We start from the raw sequence: 7,520 nt of genomic DNA, 5'->3' as shown, positions 1-7,520 counted from the left end.
AAATTAAGCCCAGTTAAGCAAGAGCAGAATCTAATGGGCTTACGCTCAGAGGTCAGAAATAAATGCTCATTGTTGAATGCCACTGACTTGTAGGGCGGTTTGTTATTCAACAAGTCAGTTCTATTGCACAATAACTTAAGGGCTACGGGGAAACTACCATTGTCCATTCCACTTGTTTTGAATATCTAGAGTCATGTAAATTTTAACACACATACACCCTTCACTCTATAGGTAGCAAACTTAATCTTTCTTTCTTTCTTTCTTTCTTTCTTTCTTTCTTTCTTTCTTTCTTTCTTTCTTTCTTTCTCTGTGCTTTGTAAAAATTGCTTCCAAGAAAAATATCATCTGGGCTGAAGCAAAGAGGTATTAGAATAAAATCAGAGAAGGCGGTGACAAACTAGAGGGCCCAACTGTCCTGGAAAATCCCCCACAGAAAACTAAATTATAAAAGGGCGTGTCTCCTGAGAGAGGCCCGTGGAAGACCTGGGCATTCTGTAAAGAACACCTTCAGGCATTGCACATTGACTGATGTTGGGTGGTGGTCTTTTACGAATTTACAGATTAGAGAGGGTTTCCCAGCTCAGCAGTGTGAATAATTGCTGTCGTTGTTGTTGCTGTTGTGCATATGTGACAGCTGTGTGCTGACAGCCAATTGTGTGCACCTCTTCTCAAGCCCATATTCAGCGGTTCAGGGGCACCAGGCTGATAGCTGGTAATGAGCCATGCTGGGAGTGTTTACGCGGCAGAAACCTTGCTCCCGTTATAGATGTGTGCACTGGGTCATAATACAAAGTGCATTTCTTACACTGGGTCACGGTCAAAAACTCTGAAAGCCATGGCTCTCACAGTGATGGAGTGAACTTCAACTCCCTGCAGTATGAACAATCCATTTGTGCAAAACATTTCTGCCCCTGGAAGCAAGGCTCAACCCTGCTGCAAAGCAAACTGTGACACTACCCAAATGAACCTGGAAAGAGGCCATTTAATATGGATGTTTCTGCCATAATTGTTCAGGGCTCTGTGTTTTGTGTTTTCCTTTGTCCTCTCTTCAGCTGCAGGAGCTGAGGGGTGAGTTGTGTGTGACATTTCATCCTAACGTTTCAGTCTATGAATTGCATCCATGACAATTATGAAAAGAATGGGTATTTTGCTTGTATGACTTCAAGAGATGGTGGTCCCTGCCTCCTTTCTCTTAGACGTGTCCTAGGCCCCAGGAGTCCCATTCTTGAGTGGGGTGGGGGGCAGAATTGGCTTTGAGCATGCTGGTGGCCCTTGTTTGGAGCCAGCAGGCGCTTGCACAGTAATTTGAGAGACCTTATGCTCTATAATAATTCACCAGCTCACCTGGGCTTATAATTAGAAGCAAATCAAGTTGGCATTGCTAATGAAAGTTTTGGAACAATCTCTGTCAAACGAGAATCTTAAAACTGGCCGCTAGCATCGCCCTCTAACCCCAGCGCTGCCTCTAGCTCGCCAAACTCCAGCCCAAGGAGAAGGGAGGGTAAGTAACGAAGTCCCTATGCCATGGCTCATATAAAGCAGACTGCCCCCAAATCCACCAGTGGTAAAGCACCAAGAAAGCAACTGATTACCACAGCCCTCTTTGGTAAAAGTGTGCCCTCTACTGGGGGGAAGAAAACACATCGTTATAGGCGTGGTACCATGGTACTTTAGCAAACTTCCCTTCCAGCATCTGGTGTGAGAAATTGCTCAGGACTTTAAACAGATCTGCCTCCCAGAGTGCAGCTATTGGGACTCTGCAGGGGCAACTAGGCCTGTCTGGTTGGCCTTTTTGAAGACCAACCTGTGTGCTGCCCAAGCCAAACGTGTAACGACTATGCCACAGACATCCAGCCAGTATGCCGCGAGATGGAGCACGTGCTTAAGAATCCACTGTGATGGGAAACATTCTTTAAAAAACATTCTCTTCTTCCTGTTATAGGTAGTTCTGAACATCAGATATTTTTATTCCATGGGGTCAAAAGGTACCTAAGTATATGATTGCAAGTGGGAAATAGGGGACAGAAATCAGGTATAGGCAGTTTTCCATTTTCATTTGTGTGTGAATTTTAAAATATAAATGCAGGGACGTAAAGCATTCGTGTAAGTCAAAATGTTTCATTGAGCAAGTTTCAGCAGTTCAACTGTATAACAATATAAATAAACCTGCTAAATTTTTCTAGACAATGCCAGCATTTGGCTCGACCATGGGCAACCCAGGCATGTGCCCTGACTGGGAATTGAACCGGCAACCTTTCAGAGCACAGGATGATGCCCAACCAGCTGAGCTACTACACTGCCCTGGCTGCAAGTACAAGTGTTCAATGCTATCTGTCTTCTGTGCTGTTCCTGTAAGTTTGCTTTTAAAATATGTTGAACTATTTAAGCACAAACAAAAAAAAAGAATCTTAAAATCTACTTTTGTGTGTCTGTTCTTATGAGGAAGCTGAGTTGTTGCTCTTCTTTGAATCTCCCATATTTTGATGACACACTGACAAACACACTCAAAGCTTTGCTTTTGCTTTGTGACTTTCTGTGCACTCCAAGCCTCAGACATACAGTATTTAGGCCCTCAGTCCTCTGCCTGATCATTTGACCTTCGTCCCCTGTATTCACTGCAGGGCCACTGTGAAGATACTAATGTAAAAAGAAGCTTCCTGGAGCTCTACAGTGCAAGCCCTTGCAATAGCCCTTAGTCAGGCTTATTTCTTGCCCACCCCACACAATAAGGGTGGCACTGGCCAGACTTTACCCCATCCCAACCTCCAAAAATCCATTATTTAATTTAATCAATTGACTTTAGTCACTCTTGCCTATATAGCTATGCAGTTGCATAGTTACATCAAGTCAAGACCATACCCATCTCACATCATCCAACGAGACTGGGGCCCCTGAGCCACTCCTACAGGGGAATATTGGAGGTCCGCTTGTCAGTGCTTTCAGAGAGTAACACTTAGGCCAAAAGAGCATAAAGAAGTAGCAACGATTGAGGTCCTGGTAGTCATGATAGCTAATTCTACATGCCAGAAATAAGTCCAAGTACTTGTATTATATTACAAAATCCCAAAACAGATGCTCTTCACATCATTTTACAACTGAAGTGCATGGAGGTTACGTTGCTCAAAATCATAGAACCAATGGATGGCAACATCTGGATCCAAAGCCAGAGAGTTTGACCACAAGGATCAGGCTCTTAGCAAGGTGGCATCACACCCCTGATTCCAAACCCTTCACTCATCCACCTAGACTGGGTTCTAACTGTGAGAGAGGCCTCAACGGCCCTCCACACCTGCCCTTGTCCATCTCTCTGGCCTCACTTTTCCCTGGTCCTCTTATCTTTTCGTTTTCTGAAATTCTTCTACTCTTTAATTTTCTGAAATCCCCACCCTTTTGTGTTTCAGAAAACAGCTAAAGGCAAAGAACCCCTCCCCTCCCCATGTGACTTATTCTGTTTTTTGATTCTATGAAACCCTAGATAACCTTCCTTTTCCTTGTGATTCCTCATTAATGGATGTTCTCCTTATTGCAATTGTGTAAATAAACTCATCTCCTTAACTGTCCAGCACATTTGTCTTTGACAGTTTGGTGTCATCACTTGGTTGGCTTTGGGCCTCTGCTTCTGGTCATCATTTACTCCACCCATTTAACCAGTACTTAGACCTCTGTGTTCCCTTCTTGACTGGCGACCTGGGGACCCAAAAGTGAATCTGACTTGTCCTATGTTCCAGACTCTTGTCCATTAGTAGTATGGTAAGAAAATGATTTTGAGTACTTTGAATACATAAGCACTTACCTAAACTGAATATTCCTAAAGTTCCTGTTTGATTACATCTTTGTGTCTGAATAACTTTGTTCATTTTTTGCCACTTTGAGAAATTATACTAAGGAGAATGTGTTTTTGTTTTTGTTTTAAAAAAGGAGTGGTTTTGTCCTAAAATAGAGTTTATGAAAAAAAATGAATAAAAAGGTATAAAAAGTTGTAGAAAGTTTGCAGAAAGGGAATTTTACTTGCCACAGTCGAAGCTGGCTAAGGTTTATGATATCTTCATAAAATTTCAAAACACCAAAGGGTGTCAATTGTTGTACTTAACTGATGCAAAACTGAAATTTGGCTTTCTCTCAATTAAAATGACAAAAATTCTGAGGCTATGGGTCTGCTCTGGATAAGAGGTTATAGAGGTGACTCTTACCTTGTATGTAATCTGCCCAGAAACAAAGTTTCTGTGTATTATAAGAATCATGTCCTGTTTTATGTTGACTTTGGCATGACCTTGATTATTTAAGAGAACAAAGTCTTTTCACTTTGAAATTAAATTAAGGTTCTTTACCATCATGCTACCGTCTATATTTATTTTTAAAATGTTATTGTCACTTTAATTAAATTGGTCACCAAGTACTATTCTCTGTAACTCATGATCCTATCTTCAGATCTCCTGACAACTTTCCATATTTTGTCTTTCTAAATTGAACTCTAAATAATATCTTTTAAATTTCCCGGAGGGTCCCCAGAAAATTACAAACGATTTATGCTTTCACCTTGTAAAAAGAGAAGTGCTAGAAATAATTAGGGCTTGATATGTTACTGTTGATGAGTTGCATGAAAAAAATTGTCAAATCAGAAAAAAATACTTACTTCCTCAGGTTAAATTTGTATGGGGAAAATGCTACTAATGTAAGTATTTCGAAATGATGTGCTATAGGGGAAGTTCCTAGAGAATTGTCAGTGCCCTCGCTGTCCATGACGTATTTTCACTTATCAAGCTCCTGGTGCTGTTTTGTCTGATATCAGATAATAACAGTATAGTCTTATTAGTCATCATTTCACTCATTTTTTAAATATTAACTTGATCACACCTTACTTCTTTAATGTGAATGTAGCATCTAGGCCAGTGGTTTTCAAGTGAGGATTCACTTGCCTTACCTCTGGAGTTTTATTAATATTCAGGAATTTAGAACCTACTCGAGACACTCTGAATCTCTTGACTCGATGTTCTCAAGATATTCTTGGTTCATTCTATGTGCTTAACGTTAATGGTATATTATGTCTCAGGATTATTATATGCTTTATACCTGAAGATTTTTCTCTGTAAAGATTATATTCATCTATTTTTAAAAATTAGATGCACTATCCACTCTTCTTGAAAAATAGGATTAATCATTATGTTTATAGGTACTATAAAACTTGCTCTGGATTGTCTTTATTTTGTTTTACACACCAAAGAAACATCCAAATTTGCTGTCAGATGCATTATTCTTGTAATAAACTTTCATCAGGTCTTTCACATTTGAGAATGGTCAGTAGTAAAAAAATAACCACAACCATGTTGAGTCTTCTGTCATCTCCAGATAAGTTTCATTTTACTCTGATGCTTCTCTGAGAAGTCTTGCCTGTTCATTCTTTAATGAAGGACTGTCTCAGGGCCCCGTGGAAAGGGACTTTGCAGGTACTTTTGGGCACAGGCTTCTGAAGGCCTCACTTCAACAACTTAGAGACAAGTGGACTGAGTCAGGGTCTCCAGGACAATAGTAAACAACAGACAGGCCCTGCTGCAGTGGCTCAGTGGTTGAGTGTTGACCTATGAACCAAGAGGTTGCGGTTTGATCCCCAATGTGGGGCATGTAGGAGATAGCTAATCAATGATTCTCTCTCATTATTGATGTTTCTCTCTCTCTCTCTCCCTTCCTCTCTGAAATTGATAAAAATATATTAAAAACAAAAACAACAACAACAGATAAGTTCAAGAGATTGCTGATCCAAGATGGAGCAGAACAGGAATTAATTACAAGGACTGGATGATAAAGAACGATTGTGTGTTCCAGAGACATAGAAGCATCGAACAGACCGCGAAATCTCAGAGAGAAGGCAAGGGAGGTTTGGAGTGGGGGGTAAGAGATCAATCAAAGGACTAGTATGCATGTATATAAGCATAACCAATGGACACAGGCAGTAGAGGGGGTGAGGGCATGTGCTGGGGGGGGGGTGGTGGTGGGAGTGGCCGGGGAGAGGTCAATGGGGGGGAAAAAAGACATATGTAATACTTTAAACAATAAAGAATTTAAATTTAAAAAAAGAATGATTGTGTTAAGAATATTGTTGGTATTTTCTGGACATAAGGAAACCTTTAACGTGTCTTTTGTTTAAGCTTTCTAAACTCATAATAATTTAATAAATTTTGCTTTTACAAGCATAAATGACACATTTTACTTTTTTTCTCCACTCTAGAATTCAAGAATTATTAAGTATTCTCTTTTATTGGCAATATGGGGATATGAAAAGGTTAAAAAATGATCAGTCTTTCTTGTTAGCAGGACATAATTGCAAATATTAATTATATAACCATGGTTTTACCTGGACTGTCATATTTGAGAATGATGCTCATTAAATCAGATATGACCAAACATTTTTAAGAAACAAAGGTTGACTTTATAGAGCCAATTATTGCAAAGTCCTCTTGGAAAATTTGTCTTTATACCTGGCTTATAGAGTTCCTGGTGTTTTGCAAATTATTTTTAAAGATCAAGGTTCACCATGACCTAACCCCTTTCTCACGTCCACACCTCTTCTCACTCATCCCATGCTTAAGCCAACTGAAATTATTTGAGGTTCCTTAAGCATGGACTGTTATTTTACTTCATCATGACTCAACCCAGGCTAGGACACACACTTATCTACATTTGGCAAACTCGTGTCCATCTTTCAGAATCCAAGTCAAGCGCCCTTCTCCAGAAATTTCCCCCCACCCTGTGCCTCTCAGGCAGGGATGCCACTCCCTCCTCCACATCCTTCTTAGTACTTACCCCTAGCTCTGCACCTGCCACACTCCTCTGCAGAGGTTTGTGTCCATGTCTGTCTCCCCAGTATATTCCTGTCTTCTTGAAGTCAGAAACTGGGTCTTATTTAATTCACACTAGCAAGTGGCTTGCATTTAATTAGAATGCAAATAATATTTGGTTTGTTGAATTAACTTACAACTGGTTGAATTAAACTGAGAGTCAGCCCTGGCTGGTATGGCTCAGTTGGTTGGAGCGATGTCCTGTGCACCGAAGTGTTGCCGGTTCAGTTCCTGGTCAGGGCACATATCTAGGTTGTGGGTCTGATCTTGACCAGGGTGCATGTCAGAGATAGCTGATCGATGTTTCTCTCTGACATTGATGTTTTTTTCTCTCTCTCTTTCTCTTTTCTTGTCTTTAAAAATCAATAAAAAATCATGTCCTTGGATAAGGATTTAAAAATCACAAAAAAACAACAACAACAACAGAGAATCCTATTCTTCATAGTGAAGGGAGTGGCATTTGAAAGGGAAGGTGTGGGACTTTGACATTCTGCCTATCATGGGCCCTAAATACCTTTTACAGACTTAATAAGAAAGAAGAGGAAAGAAAAATCTTCAGAGTTAATATCTCGGTGGCAAACTGAGTTATACTGAAGCTGGAGGTATTCAAATTGGTCTTTTCTCTGGGGAGACAAACATAAATTAATACACGGAACCATGGCCTGAGAGCCTAGAGGCTTTAATAAA

Source organism: Myotis lucifugus, unplaced genomic scaffold, assembly GCF_000147115.1.
Source record: "Myotis lucifugus unplaced genomic scaffold, Myoluc2.0 scaffold_116, whole genome shotgun sequence".
Taxonomy (NCBI): Eukaryota; Metazoa; Chordata; class Mammalia; order Chiroptera; family Vespertilionidae; genus Myotis; species Myotis lucifugus.
The sequence above is the reverse complement of the archived record's forward strand: the minus strand, read 5'-3'. Positions refer to the sequence as shown.